Here is an 18842-nt window from a genome sequence, read left to right as displayed (position 1 = left end):
TGCAGCTTCTGGCCTTATGGGTCAAATGAAGTCGTCTCATATATCACTACGGGGGCAGCGCTTATCAAGTAGCTCGGTGCAGCGACACGACATGCGGAGTTACCTTGTTTTACTCTGCGTTTGTCTCCCAGTCTGCCTGTGCGAATATGTCTCCTCAAGCGCGAACTGGGCGAAAGATTGCGAAAAAGGGAGAACAGACAAAAGTTATCACATAAAATGTAATATATTGTAATTAGTACGTACAACGTTCATGCATATTCAGCTCTGACTGCTGCGTCGAATATTCATAACGAATTCCGAAGTGAAAAAAATATGCGCCAAAGATCAAGTGCGCCGTTCGGTTGGCCCGCCAGAAAGTCCGTGTTTAATAATCAATCTTTCATACCGGGAGACCATCCACGAAAATTTATTATTCAGGAACTTCAAGGTAATTGGCTAATGTATGCGAATAGCGAATCTCTATTACGCGTCACAAAGGTTAGCCACCAGGCAGATATAATTAATGCGCCGAATTCGCTCAGGCGCTTGTATAAATAAGACCGGCCAGCCGCTTCCCTGAGAGTGTGTAGGCCCATGGGGAGTAGCAGCGGCGAAATAATTTCCACTTGTTGACACTCTCTTGTGCGGGGCGCAATTTGGCCCCCTGGAAAACTCTTCCGGCTTTTTTCTTGATTTTTTATCATTTCTTAAACGCCCAGCTCCAAAAATTCTTTTTTTAGAAATGACATATCTCACTTTTAAAAATTACATAGCCTGATTCGGTAGTGATGCGAGCACTCGATCGGGCAAGCATGCGCGATACTGCCCGTTACTGGTAAATAAGACGCGCGAACTTTGAAAAGACAAAAAAATAGACACGTGAGAAACCACCATAACAGGACCACGATCCGCAATAAGTTGTGTATGCGAAGCACTTCTTTGCGTACTGCAAGCACTTTTCGCGTCATTTTATCTATCTATCTATCTATCTATCTATCTATCTATCTATCTATCTATCTATCTATCTATCTATCTAAATATCTATCTATCTATATATCTATCTATTTATCTATCTATCTGTGTCTTTATGTATTTATCTATCTCTATATCTATCTATTATACCTCTTAAAAGGGAAGCCTAATGATCCCCCAATTATTGAAACCATGGTCACGGCTAGTCCCGCCGTAGTGGTCCAGTGGCTAAAGTGTTCGGCTGCTGACCCGCTGGTGGCAGTATCGAATCCCGCCTGCGGCGGCTGCATTTTCGATGGAGGTGAAAATGTTGCAGGCCCGTGTGTTCCGATTTGGGTGCACGTTAAAGAACCCGAGGTGTTCGAAATTTTCAGAGCCCTCCGCTACGGCGTCTCTCATAATGATGTGATGGTTTTGGGACGTTAAACCCCACATATCAATCAACCATCTAATCAAAAGTGTTGCTAAAAAGTGTGGGAAAAATCACAATTATCATTCAGAAATACGGCATGAAAGAGAAGTACCATTACAATATGCAGTGGACATCAAAAGTGTTGTGGTATTAAATGTGAAAATGAACTGAGCATCTCCACAGAGTGCATGATGGTGAGGTGGGCGAAGCTCCGGAGGATTTTCGGTGATACCGAGAATCCTCCGAGGAGCAGCATCCGCGTGCGCCCGGCACCACGCGCGCTTCGCCACCGCTTCTTGGTCTCGCATTCCGGGGTCCGCTTCTCGTTGAGCCCGTTTCGCAGCGGCGTCCTTGGCGCGCACCGTCTCGGGATCCGCCGGGTGCCATGCTCGTTTGGCGGCACTCTATTTAGCCGCCGAGCCGATCCGACCCGTACGGGGACGATCTAGCGGAAAAAGAGATAATGGGCGCTCCGGTGCTGCCCCACTCAGCCCGCGCAGCAGCCAATCGGAGAGCAGCGGCACCTCCAACGTGATGTACTGTCCATTCACACAACCTCTATATTGCCACGTCCCTATATGGCAGTGCCACCCAGGAAACCAGACGAGAAAGGAAGATGGCGACACAGAATGCGTCCAGCGCCATATATTATATCGTCACCCAATGGCAATTTGTATACAGCTCATGATGATGATAATGAGGCTATACTTTTTTCCAAGTTGGTATACTCGCCGTATCGACTTGGCGCGCGTACATGTCGCCATGAGGTAGCCAAAGACTTGTCGAGACCACCTCTAGCGAGCCTTGTACAACAACCGGCAGTGGAACGTCAGTTTGCTGGCCGCCTCACGCACTTCGAAACTCGACCAGCCGATGTCCCCCTGGACAGTCTCATTTGCCACCTCTATGGGACAGCGCCATCTATTATATAATAAGGGAGACACTACTGGGTACGCCAGGAACGAGAGAATGCCCTAGGCCATAAGGAGCTTCGCCCCTAAAGACAAAAGATAGTATCACTATAAAATACAGTGCGCAAATGTGAAAGCTTCAAATGAGTCATTACGAAACTGTGGTAAATGAAATATGTCAGTGCCAAGTATATACGGCGAGAACGAAAAATATTGATACGGCACAGGGCAAGTATCCGGGTCCTAGTTCACAAAGCATGCTTTTTCATCAGCTGGTATTGCTTCGATAACAATATTTGCATCGGGAGAACAGACTTGAATGTCCTGTTACCTATAAGTCTTGCGCAACAATGACGGGAAGCAAGTCGGGTCGAAAGTTTCGAACATCTGGTGTTGTTCAACGTGCTACTAAATCTTGGTGCACGGGCCTCGAGCATTTACGCCTCCATCAAAATGCGGCCGCCACGGCCAGGATTCGAACCCACGACCTTCTGGGGAGCAGTAGAGCACCCTAACTACTAGAACATCGTGGCGGGTCATTTATCTTCCACTGAACCGCACCAGCTTGACGCTCGTCAGACTCGGGTGCCAGCAGCACGCAGGGAGTGAAATATACAGAGCGACATTGATTGTTTTGTCACCCGCAGATAATTTTCCTTTCGGTAGCAACGAGTTTTTTTTCTCAAAGAGGCAGTGTCATTACTCCACAGGGCTCTCTCTCTCTCTCTCTCTCTCTTTTTCGGAAATAAATATGCGCATGCATTTGGCAACAGGATTTTGGTGCTGAACATACTTCGTGATAGCATCGTCCATAGATCGAGAAGGTAAGTTTCACAAAAGCGCTAAAACCTGTCCATGCATAAATATTGTCGTATGCTCCTCGGATAAGATACCCAACCAAAAAAAAAACACGATGAATACTCAAAAAAGACATTTAACCCGCCCGCTTGACCAGGGTTTATCTTCACCCTTCTCTGGGAACGCAGTGCCTTATGAATTGAACTCCAGCATAATGCTGAACGTTTCCATTTATTAACTTTTTTGCACGATTATTTTTAACTTAGATAGTATTCCGAGTCTATTTCTTTTTTTTTGGGGGGGGGGGGGGGGAAGGGTCGAATCCCGGCTGCAGCAGCTGCATTTCCGATGGAGGCGGAAATGTTGTAGGCCCGTGTGCTCAGATTTGGGTGCACGTTAAAGAACCCTAGGTGGTCTAAATTTCCGGAGCCCTCCACTACGGCGTCTCTCATAATCATATGGTGGTTTTGGGACGTTAAACCCCACATATCAATCAATCTATTTCTTTTTGAATAATCAAGCTTACTAATGAAACAATTTCCAGGTTGTATAAACCTCACACACTACAGGCCCACTTTTATTATGTTTCCTCAGTCGTCTAAGTGAAATGTGTTTTCCTTACGCACTTCCTTGATTCTTTTGCATTCACTTAATCTGATAGTAACTTTCGGGGAAAATGGTGTCGTTAGCCACTTAGTGAAGTCTTCTGAACAACCTGTTTACCGGAACTGTCATCGCGCTCACTCTTCTAAGTGGCGCCTGGTGCAAAGCCTGGGCACATGAGGCCGCACCGCTGACGAAGGAAGAGTGCCGCGAAAATGAACTGCCCCGGCCAGCGTCGTCCCTGCTCTCCGCTCTCGAGCATGTCGAGATGAACCAGCACTCGAGAACGAAGTGCCTCCAGGGATGAAAGCAGCCAGCCTTCTGGCGACCGGCATAGCTCTCATACAGCAGCGTTCGTCCGAACCGTCCACAGGATAGCGCGCCACCGGCCATTAGTGACGCTGACGGCGAGGCGCGTCCGTTATCGCACCAATCAGGTTCCACTTGCACCGAGTGCCATGACGGCACGTCACATTGCGTGAGGAGAAAGGACGTTCTCCCGAGAGACACATGGCAGGTGAGGGTCGCAGAACAGAGAGCTGCCTGACCAAAATAAGAATCCGCGTGGAGCGCTGGCATGCATCTCGCATCTTCTCGGCGAGCCGTCGTTAGGGAACGGGATGAAGCGTGCCAGCAGCCGCCAGTCGCAAAAGCTACTTACGGGAGAATGGCAGAACGCTGTTCTGCTTCGGAAGAATAAAAGAGAGATGCTGGCGGTTTGGCAGCATACCCCGAAGTGCTCGCGATGCGCCGAGGGCGAGAGAAACTTCTGTGCCGAGGCATCTGCAACGACGTCTGGGAAATAATGAACACGGCGAGACGAGAAAGGGACTAACTCACCGTTGTTTGGTAACACGGCGTGCCATCCACGGTGCCCACTATGTTCACACTTGCCTAGCAGTGAGAGGTGCATCAGAATACAGCGTGATACGGAAAGCACAGTGCCTTTGGGTATGTTACCTCTCACGGAGCTTGTGCGTGTATGTTCGTAGAGTTAGAAGAAATGGTGGCGGTGGCTTTGGAATACAAATACGCTGACATCACCATTTGCACCATTTTACGCAACTGTTCTTCAAATACATTCCCACGTACCTCCACCTATATTTTCCTGCTCAGGGCACTAGCGCCGCCTTCATGAAAATTGGTACCTTATACTCCAAATGGAACAAACCAACCCCTCGCAGCAGATAACCTGTGACCATTTCTAATACAATCCCTTACGCTAGAGCTGTTCATACCTGCAGGCTAGCCTCCAGTGACAAAAAAGTAAACACATAAAATAAAAAACCTAAAGTACATAAGATGGAAGCTTTGTGTACCCAGATGCAAAGAGTGGTTTGCTTTCATCACGTGGACCACCTACAGCAACTATAACAACCGAATCCTAGTGACGCGATGCTCTTCGCTCGTCGTGACACGCATAGCATATGCACACGTCAAATGGCATATGTCTAAGGGCTTCAGGCTTGGCTGGGCAAATGGAGAACTCTGATTTCTCTTTATGGCGCAATTATTAAACATGTGCACAATAAGTGTCGCGGTCTTCAAAACAGCGTCGGCTGCGCATATATAGTTGAAGAGACTTTCGGCCCAAGATATGACACGACAATTCGCAAGCTAAGCTGCTTATGGGGGCTTAGCGCGATTTTAATTCTCAATATGCGAAAGGGCGTAGTGGGCTTAGCAGGCCTCGTGAAGCGCTAGTGTATACAATAGTATGGCGAAGTTGGGATTTTTTTGCGCAGAGTCCGCTGATGATAACAGGAGGCAAAGATGAAAAGACAACAAAGGGACAAAAAGGTCGAAATAAAGTTTAGGCTTTTTATAAGCCTTCTTGTAGGGCATAAATAATCTACCAGCTTGAATGAAGGGATACCTTTCAGACGAGACAAGGTTAGTTTATAAGCTGGAATGCAGCTGGAAGCTCACAACTTGAGACTACATGGCCACCTCAGATTCAAATATATATATATACATATATATATATATATATATATATATATATATATATATATATATATATATATATATATATATATATATATATATATATATATATATATATATATATATATATATATATATATATATATATAATATTTATTTACAGATACTGCAGGCCCTACCCGGGCCCATGCAGAAGTGGGATACAAACAATACATTCAAGCAATAACTAGTAAGACACTGGAGTACAGGGCATAAATGAAAGAATGCATAACTATCAAGTACAGAAAAGTCAAATATATTTTCTCGCTGTTCAACAGAACTGCGCACAACTAAGAATATTTTCAACATTTGTAGCCGGATGAATTGCACTCAAATGACACTATTTTCAGCATACATCACTTATATGGTGAAATTAATCTTTTCTATCTGTTGAGTGAATGAAGCCGTCGAGGCAGCATTCACTACTTCCGCAGGTAATGCGTTCCAATGAAAAATTGCGCGAGGAAAGAGAGCGAACTTGTGGGCATTAATGTGGCTGGGTGGCTACCTAAACGTTTTGTTGTGATTTGTCCTAGCTGAAAGTTTAGAAGGCTGCAGAAGGTATCGTTCCCGTGATAATTTAAAGTCCCCGTGATCAAGTTGGTAGACGAATTTTAATCTGGATATTATCCTGCGCTGTTCTAGTATTTGTAGGCTTGCCCTATTACGTAGATTAGTTACACTATGTTGTCGGGAGTAAGCGGAATATATAAAGCGCAGAGCTAAATTTCGGACCCTTTCTATTTTCTTAATCAAATATTGTTGCCAAGGGCTCCAAATAATGTCGGCATACTCCAATTTTGGTCGCACGAGTGCTTTATACGCTTTTAGTTTTAACGTGGGAGGAGTGTTACGCAGTTTTCTTTTCAAAAAGGATAATTTCTTAAGTGCACCCGAACACACATTTTCAACGTGCGTTTCCCAACTGAGGTTACTGGTAAGTGTAACTCCCAGATATTTAACCCGATCAGCTCTCGTGATTGCAGCATTTCCTTTGAAATATGTGAAATGAAGGGGTAACGTTTTGTTGGTAAACATGACGGAATTTGTTTTTGAACGATTTATTTTTAGTACCCACCTTATACACCATTCGTTAATTGAGCGCAAGGCATCATTAAGTTTAATTTGGTCTTCTTGGTTATTTATGGATGTGTACACTACGCAGTCGTCCGCAAATAGTTTAATCTGGATCGGTGGCTCGACACAAAAATAAATATCATTAATATAAACCAAAAAAAGAAGAGGTCCAAGGACTGAGCCCTGCGGAACTCCCGAATGCACTGCCAACTCTTTCGAGAGACAGCCATTTATGGTAACACACTGTCTTCTGTTACTCAAGTAGCTCGCGATCCATGCTACAACCTTCTGCTCAATGCCTATAGCTAATAATTTTGTTATTAAATTCTGAAATTCTGATGGGGTACGACGTCAAAGGCCTATATATATATATATATATATATATATATATATATATATATATATATATATATATATATATATATATATATATATATATATATATATATATATAGGCCTTTGACGCCTATATAGGCCTTTGATATATATATATATATATATATATATATATATATATATATATATATATATATATATATATATATATATATATATATATATATATATATATATATATATATATATATATATATATATATATCTGTGTGGTTGTGTGTCTGTCACTATCTTGGGATGCCCGCATCAGTGAGAGAGCTACCTACTACTACACTCTAGCATTATTTTCTCACTCATGACAAAAGGTATTAAACTGCGACTAGAAAGTGTGTTGTCGACTTATTCATGTGCAACCGGATCTTTTTTTTTTATTTTTCAGTGACAGAGTAGATCTCCAGCTTTGAAGTGACAGCTCTTTGAAATTCCCTTCTATACACGTTCCTTCGGTTCTGTCATCCATGGGTTCTTATTGCAAGCTCTTCTTTTCAGCAGGCCAGCGCGCTCCTCTTGCCACTTCTTGTTAAGGTGCGCGTTTCTCGTAAACCATCCAGCAATTTGTTGGGATAAAAACACCGGGCTATCGAAGTTTTTTTCAGAAGATCTCATCGCCTCTGAATCAGACTTGGTCCGTAGTGGCAGAAAACACCTAGATGTGCAGTCCTTTTGGTTTTCTTTGCTAGCACTAAGTGTGAGCTGTTGAAAGTGCTATAAACTCGAAAAGTGGGGCACGATTTCTCACAGCGCCTGTCTCCCGTTTTGTTACAAAAATTCGCAGGCCCACTTTTCATTAAACCTCCGGCACAATAAATACCCGTGCAATAAAGCACACGTTCCCAAAGCTGCAAACGTTTGTGAGATCTGCAAGCTGACGGTGTCCCACTGTAAAAACGAGTGTCGTCCTCTGAAGCATACCTGCATGCAATAGCATCAGATACCTGAGTGGATGTATACTTGCGCTAAATGTATTTCGCATGTACACCAATTCACAAAATTTGAACGGCCGTTGTCGCTGCTCATGAACATCAAAACTGCAACGTCACTTGGTAACAGTCTTACAAGCATGATCACGTCGTTCTGATTTCGCAAGCCCCGCCGCGGTGGTCTAGTGGCTAAGGTGCTCTGCTGCTGATCCGCAGATCGCGAGGTCGAATCCCGGCTGCGGCAGCTGCATTTTCGGTAAATGCGAAAATGCTGTAGGCCCGTGTGCCCAGATTTGGGTGTATGTTAAAAAACCCCAGGTGGTTGAAATTTCCAGAGCCGTCCACTATGGCGTCTCTCATAATCATATGATGGTTTCGGGACGTTAAACGCCACATAACAATCAATCTGATTTCGGAAAGTTTCTATTGGTGAACTAATAAACACACTATATTAAGGTATTGGCTGAAGGGCCGGGACTGACAATTGGGAAGCATAAGTGATCAAAACGTGTGCCGCACAGATCTGATGTACAATGTACTTAGGCACGTGCTGATTTAGAAAAATACTTTGTTCTCTCATCTGCAAAAAAAAAAAAATTCAGTGCTCAGCTGTTGCTTAATAGTTTGGACTGTACAAGGTTTGTAAATCCTGATCTTAGCAGTCGCGAAGATGCTGTGGGATATAATGTAGCCCTAGAAAGGCGCTATTTTTTCATGGCAATCACTAAAGCATGTTTGTAAGCTAAGGCGTGCGTGTTCTACTCAAAGATGACCCACAAAACCATCTAATACCCCTGCGTCAATGAAAAAAAAACAATGCATCATACCCTGCGGGACTGCCCAAAATTCAATGCAGCGATAAAATGTCTTTTAAACGTGCTCAAACATTTGGACGACCGGCCTCTTTGGGCAGAAAGAATTTACGGCATTGAGAGGACTTGACCACTTGACGTCGCAAACTCGACAGTACTAACATTTGGTTTACATTCTCACTCGCACAATGCCTGCCCACATTTCTATGTTTCATTACATCAGTTTATTTCCCTTATATTTGTGATGCAAGCTTTTTCCCGCGACATGAAAAAAAAACAATAAAAAACTGCCTAATGCAAAATGCGAGTGCCACTTTACGTGTGTTTTCTTGTCTATTGAGGCAAATATTTAAATAAAAACATGTGCTTGCCTTACAGCTATAGAGTAATCCATGTTTTTCATTTTACATTCAGGTTTGTTTAAAATTTTTTCATCATTTATCATTTCGCTTTCAGTCCCTTCATGCTTTATCAGTGTTTTTATCTACTGCTTTGGTGGTGCGATCTGCAGTTACAGACAACACTTCATTTAGATATTTTTTATTTCTCATGTTTTTAATTTTACTCTTTTGTGTTCATGTTTATTTATATTTTTTTGTTTTCTGTTTTATTGGTGAACCATCTGAAATATTTCAACAGGCCTATTTTTTTTACTTTTTTTGTCCTGCCGAAAGCGAGGACATCTGCGAAAGATTTCGGGGGATAGATTTCGCTGTGTCAGTTCGTCCTGTTACGATGATGGACAAAGGATGATGTCCAACCCACTAAGAGTTGCCATTTAAAATGACAACGCGCTAATCTCAAATTACCAAACGAGCTCATAAGGAAACACTTTATATCGATCTCTGTGCCATATCCACATTCTACTTCTTTAGTAGTTTGGTTGCTTCGATAAAGTAGTATACTTGGGTCTATCTCCTTGTAAATGGACGTTCTGATCAACTAAAGAAATATCTAGGAAGCACACACGGTGTGTTTTATGAAATTTCATCATTAGACGATCATCCGGTGAACATGCACATACTCTACAAGAACGCCATCCTTATCAATTAATAGTAATTGTTGGGGTTTAACGTCCCACAACTACGATATTATTATGAGAGACGCCACAGTGAAGGGCTGCAGAAATTTCGACCACCTGAGGTTCTTTAACGTGCACCTAAATCTAAGGATACGGGCCTCAAACATTCTCTTCTCCATCGAAAATGTGGCCGCCCTTATAAATTAATTGCCCTGAAGGCTGTAAAGAAACTTTTAGCTTAACATTGTTTGGCTTGAAAAGATTTTGAGTGTTCTGTGTTCTTCGCTTATGTTGACCGCTTTTTGATTGTCTTTTATTTACCCGTTTTCTTACCCTAGCGTCCACGTCACTTCCGCTATATACAATTTTTTTCTCAATATCTCATTACACTATCTGTCTACAAACATCAATGAAACAAAAACGAAACTATGAAAGAAAGAGATCGTGCCTTATAACAATCTCTGACCGTGTTTACACTAGCAAAAACGTGCACCGACGCCATTGCGCCTTGCTTGTTGACACTTCACTCAGTGAAGCGCTTCAGCACTGATTGTTATATAGTCTGACTTTCCCTGACGAGTTTCTGACGAGTTGTCGCTGTGGGCCTAATGAGCAAATCGCAATCACCGTGAATCAACCGTGAGGCTAATAAAGCTGCGCTGAAATTCTTGTCAACCACGGTATGTGATTCTCTCCAATGGTCGTATGCTCAGAGTGACCCAACGAACAGCGGAGGGGCGTTTCACTTGGTTGATTCTTTTTTTTTTCTTCCTCATCTTCAGCTTCTTCCCGCCCGCAGGCGTGGTGCTTCTTTCAGGATGCAGCTGCTAGCTCGCTTTCCTTTCTTTTTTTGGAGCAATGTAGATACGCATGAATAAATAATAACAAAAAGCAGGGCAATGCGCAGCAGCCCACTTTGTTGTCGTTCAGAAAGTGTGCTAGCGAACACTCTTCAAGGTTACGCTCGCTTTTTACAAATGAGAATCATAAACATTGGGGAGCGAGAGATGGCGGTCGTGGCGGGACAGGCGCGCCGAGTCGCGAATGCCGGTCGACGCGCGCGCGGACGCGATAAGAGCCGCGCGCTGGTTCAATCTGCAGCCGGGCATAATGGATCTATAAGACAAGGGAAGCCGAGCGGTTCTCGCTCGAGGACGCACGGCCGGATTTATGACCGCGCGCGCCCATTGTGGTCAGCTGCTTGAAAAGACGCGAGCGGCTATCAAGGGCGAAAGTGCGGGTCGCCCTTTGTGTCGCCCAAAGGAGGGTGCTACACAGCGTCGCCGCGTCAGCAGCCGCTGGCTCAGATAACGCGGACCGCCCGGCTCGATGGCTTGTCGTTGTTGTCGCTGCGCAATAACGCTGGCTGCCACTGATCGTCGCGACGTTGGCGCGGCCCAGTAGGACCCTCTGGCGTCGATAGCCGCGCACGCCAGTGTTTTTCCGGCCCGCAGGAGATGGCGCATCTCCGGCTGACAATTGTGCGACGAAGCGTGTTTGGCAAACGAACCTGAGTAGTACAGCCGGCCAAACCACGGCGGGATCTATTGTTTGCCTGGCAGTCAGCGTCACAGCACGTCTTTGCTCATGGTGACTGCGTCGTACTTGGTACTCTTGACACGAGGATTAGAAAACACTCATTGATTATTATAGGTGTATTGTAAATGCCATTCGTGGAGGGAAATATTAGTTCTTATTAGTCCTGCAGCCTCTGAAAAATCTAATCGACAGTATCAACACAGAAAACGGTTGTCAAATGTTCTGTGTGAGTATTCAGTCATCAAACATTTAATGCTAAAGCGGGCCGACTGTGTTGCTTTTGAAACAGCGCAACCCCACATTTAGCGCAACCTTCTTAATTTATTGTCATACGTATACACGAACAAATTAATCAAGTGTACCTGTTTGATCACGCCATCTACCAGTTTGACAGATCTAGAAAGAGATATTGCCTAAGATAGTTCAGCACATCCTTGGCTGGAGCTATCGGTGAATGGCGTGGTTCTATCACTTGCTGCGGCATAACGTCATCCACTTGCTTAAAGAAGCGAATTCAGCGCAAGAGAGCAGATTTAACGGTTCAGATTACTTGAAGCCAGGTTAGTTAACGTGCACCTAAATCTAAGGACACGGGCCCCCTCCCTCGATTATTACCAGGACGTCAAACAAACCAGTACCTAAATGTGAATTGTTACTTCCAATATTTAGATTTAGCGTGCCAATAAATATTTAAAATTAGCTACTAATCGTGAGCAGGGTGTAGATTCATTCACAGGTACAGCGCGTAGAACACATGACGGGATTAAGTGCTAGAAAGAATACTTTATATAAGCAAGATTACACTGAGGAAAGCAAAGCAAATCAATGAGAGGCAAACAGCACAATGGGGAAGCGGGCTCATGTGTGTTCGATATATATATATATATATATATATATATATATATATATATATATATAGATATATATATATATATGGGAGCGGCAGCCGCAAGCCTGCCAATGACAGAAGGACAACGATCGGAGGGGGGGGGGGTGCGCTGGGTGGCACGTGGCAGCGGATGGCAGCGGACAGTTGTGGCCCAGGTTTCGGTCAATAAAGAAGGTCCCTGGTCTCGCTCCGCGTCTTCCCTGCGGGGTTCGGGCCCGAGCAGCCTCGATAACCCCCCACATTTGACGGCCAACAGGAAGAACTCTGCCCCTGGGCCGCAAACGTTGAGGTACCTGGCAGTCCGCGACCATAGCCCTAACGACGCCACTGACCATGCCGACTTTTTCCGGTCAAGACGCGAGGGAATCGTTCCTCGAGTTCATTGACAATCTTTTCGTGTACTCGACCGTTAGCGGCTTCTCAGAATCCGACGTGCTCTGGCGGGCCCTCCCAGCTGCTCTGCGTGGTACCACAGAACGATGGCGGTGGCTTCAACCACCTTTTCAGTCATGGAACCAGTTCGTGGCGGCATTCCGGGAAGAGTTCCTACCGGTCACTCACGAATACCGTACCAGGCGTGAGCTCGACACCCGAAAGGAAAACCCAGAGGAGGGTCTGCGAGATTATGTTTGGGCCATGCAGAAGCTCTTTCGTTGGGCGGACCCCACTTCACCTAAGGCCATTAAGGTCTCCCACGTAATGCAGCGATGCCAACCCTGTTTCCAGCTGTACCTGTTGGGTCACTCCTTCCCTTCCTTCGAGAAGCTTGCCCGTTTTGCTACGAAGGTTGAGGAGGTCGTCTTTCTAGAGCACCAGCCACTACCTCCTGACGTTCCTCTCGAGCCCCCTTGTGCCTCACCATCTGTCTCGGCCTCACAACTACGAGCGAGTGACCCACGGTGCGAGCTGGTACGAGCATGGTACGAGCGAGCTGTCGTGTGCCTGAATACTGACTGAGCCGTCTTCTCTGACCATAGATATCGTCGCCGAGGAGGGAGGCGAGTTTCAGAGAAGTAATCAAGAGACCGGTGAGGGTCGGACCAGCGAGCAGAACGCCGCTATTCAGACCCTTATTCCAGTGCTCCGATGGCCCTAGCCATCATCTCTACCCGTTGGAGCAGCCAGCGCTGATCAACAATGGCTGAGCTGGACAGCAGTGCCTCCCATTATTCCTCTGTGTTGTTCATGTTGTGGTGCGTACACTCTCACGTGATGTGAAGTAATTAACAAAGATTTCCTAATGAACGTTTTAAATACTGTATCCAGCGAAAAGTTTCCAATACAAGACTGTTATTTTTTATCGAGAAATAACAAATTTTTCAAGTTAGAGTAAGATAACAACGCTGATTAATTTTTTTCAAGGGCTTGTTTAAAGTGCACGTAATTAAAAAATACCACATAATTGCCACCTAATGCGCGGCGCTTTGAGTGCCCTTAAATATATGTTGAACGAATTAGCGAAGACCTCTCACGCATGAAGGTCGCTTGAACAGGCCATCATTGACTACGATGGACATTAACCGATGGTTGGAAGGTACCATTAAAAAAAGGGGGGGGGCGAATAAACGAAACGAAGACAATAAACGAAAAAGTGGCTGCCACGTTCATTGCGATACGAAACCGGAGGATGCATTCGGCAAAGCGCAGAAGTTTTTCTTTCTCTTCGGGCCAACAATAAACATGATGGTGGGGGTGAGGGTGACATTTCCATTAACGAAGGATATAAAAACTTCAATGTTAAATAATACAGAAGTTTTTTTTTGTCATATCTGAATCGATTACGTGTGATTGCTCTACTGAATACTTGCAAGGAATACGGCACGAATGGCTGTGGGTTCATAAGTTTATTGCTCGTATACTTCGTCTCCATTTATAAATTCATGTTTAGTACCCATTTGCTAGAGGGCAGTGCATATAAATAAACAGAACGAATAAAAAAAGTGTGTTGTACGCTTATAGCTAACTCTTAAATGGTAGGAGAGCCAGGTGTTGGAAATAGATCGGCGTGATTGCAAAGTCCAAAAAGCTTTTATTGAGACGTCATTGGCAGTTAGATAGCGTGCTCAAACAGCCCTTCATCAGCGTCTATACACAATCTACATCGACTGAGCACACTTTGTGTCGCGTTTCGTAGCAGTGATAGAGCGGCACACATCGGATATTCAGACTTAGGTCTTGCGGGCGTTGCCGTCGCTTCAGTGTAGACGTGGTCTTCAGTGTATTCCCATAGAGAGAAATCTAGCGGAGTCAAATCTGGGGATCTTGCGGGCCAACAATGTACAGGTGCAAGATAGCCGATCCATTCTACGGGAATTTCTCGATCAAGCCAAGTTAGAGTCCGCACGCAGCTGTGTGGAGGAGCTCAGTCATGCTGGAACCAGATATTCTCAAGCTATGCTAGAGGGAGGTTGCAGGTGAAGTCACTCAGTGGGTCATTTCTTATTTCGCTGATGTAGCGTTCTGTGATGAGTGCTCTGTCGAAAAAGACCGGGCCAATAATTTTGCCGTCGTAAATACCACACCAAACACTGAAAGACCACTGCACCTGATTTTGTGACTGCAACAGCCAGTGAGGATTTGTAGCGCGCAAGTAATGACCATTGTGAACATTGACTTGGGCATTGCGCGAGAAGTGAGCTTCATTGAAGCAGATTATGTTCTTCAGGAAGCCGGGATTACCTTCTTCCTGTATGAGTATCCAGTTGCAAAAGTCAAGACGGCTTTGCCAATCTCTGTCTTCCAGCTGTTGATGCAAGTGAACATGGTATGGGTAAAGCCCTCCGCACTTGAGTACGCGCCATAGACTACCGCTGGAAACGCCGGTCTCAGCACTCACGTCGGGCATGCTTGCGTGGGGATGGGCTGCCATGTAATCAAGAATGTCTCTTTTAAGAGACTCAGTCACACCTTTTGTGCGCTGACGCTGCTTTTTGAACGTGCCTGTCTCTGTGAGCATTTCACAATTTCGCACCAATGTCCAACAAGTCACCCGACTTTCTGGGTGCCATCTGCGAAATAATCTTATTTGCGCCATATTTGCACGTTCTTCATTAGTGATACGCATCGTTCCAGAGGCTTTTCCTTGTCGAAGCGTGTCCAAAAAAACTGCGCATCACATATTCCCATCGTGCTTTTGATATCCTTCCTTTATCAAAATGTCAACCTGTCTCCCACCAACATGTTTATCGTTGGCCCGAAAAGAGAAAAAAAAACGTCTACGCTGCGCCGAATGCTGCCTCCGATCTCGTATCACAATGCACGTGGCAGCCGCTTTTTCGTCGAAGTTTATTGTCTCCGTTTTTTTTTTTGCCCCCTCCACCCCCCCCCCTTTTTTTTTCAATGGTACCATCCAACCATCGCTTAATGTCTAGCGTAGTCACCGATAGCCTGTTCTAGCAACCTTCGTGCGTGAGAAGCCTTCGCTAACTCGTTCAACTTACACTTGAGGGCACTCAAAGCGCCGCGCGTTAGGCGGCAATCACGTGGTATTTTTTTTAATTGCGGGCACTATAAACGAACCCTGGAAAAAATTAACCAGCGTTGTCATCTTATTCTAACTTGAAAATTTTGTTATTTCTGGATAAGAAATACAAGTCTTCTATTGAAATTTGTTTTCTCTGGAGTACGCTTTTAAATAGTTCAGTAAGCAATTTTGTTAATTATCGTGCGTGGTGGATCAAAAAAATCACACCATATTAAAGAGGTGAATGATGATGAGTGGGGCAAAGCTCCGGAAATGATCATCGGTAAATCATAAAACTCTTCCGTGCCATTCGCCCTACAATTAAAAGTGAAACTGTCCCAGTGCCCACCAACATCGATTAGGTTTTATTACACCACACCCCCTAGCGTCCGATTGCCTTCCACAAATTATACGCGCCATATGTGACATCATTCCTGTTAACGTCTCGCATTTTTCATCATCAACTAAAAGTACCGCCACCTAGTTTTAAACATCTCGCATCATTTCATCAACTACAAGTACCACCGTCTAGTGAACACTCGCAGAACTAAACTAGAGGTTGCCAGCTACTACAACTACATACATCTCGGACGACCGACGCACGCCTTAAAGTGCTTCGCCCCTAAAAAATATTCTGACGTGCTACATACAGCTAAGAACAACACTGCGCTAGCTGGAGACTCGTAGCACTCATTTAAAATTTTTTTATTGCTTGGTGCTTTTTAGCTGAAACACCCTGTGTAAGCATAGTACCGCGTCACAGTACATGGCGAAAAATCTCGAACCGGGTCTTGAGTATGTGTGTGCCTTTTCGCTATTCTTCCTTTTTCCTTTTTTGAACCACGTGATACCTTGTGATTAGCATTGTAATGCTAGTTAGTGCAGATAATGCTGACCTGTTATTCAAAGGTTCTTTTAAAAAGCCATGTATGAATTCTTGTTACACTACTTTGACAAAGGCTCTATCGATTTGCGATAGAGACTTTCTGTGCACCATATGCAACCCGGGTGTCTAACTTTCTCGGGGTTCTCGTTGCTTGAACTACACATTGACATTGCACAATACTATTCAGTGCATGCTTCTTTTAGGGCCGTTGCGAGCTGCGCAGTGTAATGTCCCACTTGTGCCCAATGTCAGGCATGCGAGGGCGGGACGGCTTCAGCGCACGACATTTCGGTTGGCATGCGTGCTTCAGCAGAGCCAGCCGGTCCTTTCCAAGACCTCTTCTCCTGCCTCACTGCCTCTCCTTTGGCGCGGCCTCCAGCAACACACACTCGGCCTGAGGCCCCATCCCGTGCACTCTCGTAAATTAAAACGGTCCGGTTCTTCTAATTGCCGATGCTCGAGAAGAAGTTTTAATTCCAGCCACGGATCCAGCGCACGCAGCCGCTCTCGAAAGCCGTCCTCACGAAACGCCAAAAGATTTTTTGTATTTTTTTTCTTGTTCTTCTTCTCCACGTCATGCGATTAAAAGACGAGACAGGAATGCGAGCGACCCAAAAAGTGCTTGTGCATTGCGAGGAAGACAAGCTGGATGCAGCGGAGAGCTCTATCGCGAAAACACCACCTACAAGCTGCAGCTGCGGAACAACGCACGTTTTGTTTTTGTTTTTTTTTTCTTTCGTTCGGTGCGTAAGTGCGTGCACGCGCTGCCATAGAGGGCGAACCCACGCCAGCGATATGTGGAGTCAGAACTCTAGGCTCGCGTGCCGTCGCTTCACAATGACGAAGAAGAAGGGGGAGTTGCCACACTCGCTGCGGGAAAGAGCAGCAGCGCATACTCGCGCTATCTACGCTCGCCGAATCGATTCTCTCGTCGCCCGCCACGCGCGAGACTGAAATTCACCACCTCTTTCGAAATCTTCCGCCACCGCAAACGAAGAGGGGCTGAAAGGCGGAGAGCCTTCATTTCCGATTTCTATTAAAGATCGCGACGCCTCTCGCGCTAAAGCCGCAGATGAAGGCAAACCGCCGCTCATGTTTCTTCATTGGCGGCTTAGCACCGCGCTAAGAACGCCAATTCCGAGCTGCATGCTTTACATAAAAACACACACAGTACCGACTCGGAAAGTGACTAGCGCTTACATAAAAAGAAACAAAAGAAATGAAAACCCGCTGTTTCGTACTTGTTGTGGCGATCAGAAGTCAGCCTTCGACTCGCAACGTGTGGGCTTCATAGTTGAGCTTGTGCAAGCCGTAATAGATTGCGCAAGCGGAAGGACGCTTCTATGTTCTGACGTCAAGAGCTGCCGAAAGAAGCGATATTCTGAAAAACCCTGTACCCGCCGTGGTATAGTTACCGGGTTCTTGCATGCGCCAATTAAGACGGCAAGCCACAGTGTTATTTTTAACCACGTAACTTTGATCACTTTGGGTCTCTCATCCTCATCTAAATACGATCTCTGCGGTCGGAAATCGAATCGGTGACTTCGAGATTCGGAGCGTAAGACTTGGTGAACTCAATGAAAGTAGCGTTGATTATCTGAGCTTGAACTTGCTGGGACGTCTCCAAGGGGTCCTACGGCCGGCCACAGAGACCGCATTTGGATGAGCGTGAAATGCGAAAAGCACTAGCGTGCTTAGCTTTACGTTCGCATTAAACAACCTCAAGTGATAAAAATAGATTGCTCGGGATCGCTCCAATATACATTTCTCAAAATAATAACTGTTGGTTCAACACGTAAAAACTCAAAATTGAATAAAAAAATAAAAACCTGTCTACCACTAAAGGAATAGGAAGGGAAACGTTAACGGCATACCTCGACAGGAGTCCTGTTTTTGATTTCATTACGAGATGCCACAGATCTTTCAAAAATATTTTACACAAACGTTAGAAAAAGTAAACGAAAAGGAAAAATAAATACAAGAAAAAAATATACACAGTCCTTGCGAACATGCTTCTCTTCAACAAAAGTATGACGCGGATCCATGCGTTCCTGCAGAGACACTAAATTTTTGTGCACCTAAAAACAACGCATAAATTATATTTCCCTGGTGGCGACTGATATGCAGCCACGCTCTGGTGGACTTGTAAACGTTTCATTTCCATAAAAAAAGAATTTT

The 18842-nt window shown here is 45.0% G+C and overlaps 1 protein-coding gene across 1 annotated transcript in view; it reads right to left on the bottom strand.

Annotated features, from left to right (window-relative positions):
- The window catches only part of LOC142775075 (uncharacterized), a 600362-nt gene that overhangs the window by 324232 nt on the left and 257288 nt on the right, over nt 1–18842 (bottom strand). The gene's annotated exons all lie outside the window — the stretch shown is intronic.

Source organism: Rhipicephalus microplus, chromosome X, assembly GCF_043290135.1.
Source record: "Rhipicephalus microplus isolate Deutch F79 chromosome X, USDA_Rmic, whole genome shotgun sequence".
In the NCBI taxonomy this organism is placed as follows: domain Eukaryota; kingdom Metazoa; phylum Arthropoda; class Arachnida; order Ixodida; family Ixodidae; genus Rhipicephalus; species Rhipicephalus microplus.
The sequence above is the reverse complement of the archived record's forward strand: the minus strand, read 5'-3'. Positions and strand labels throughout refer to the sequence as shown.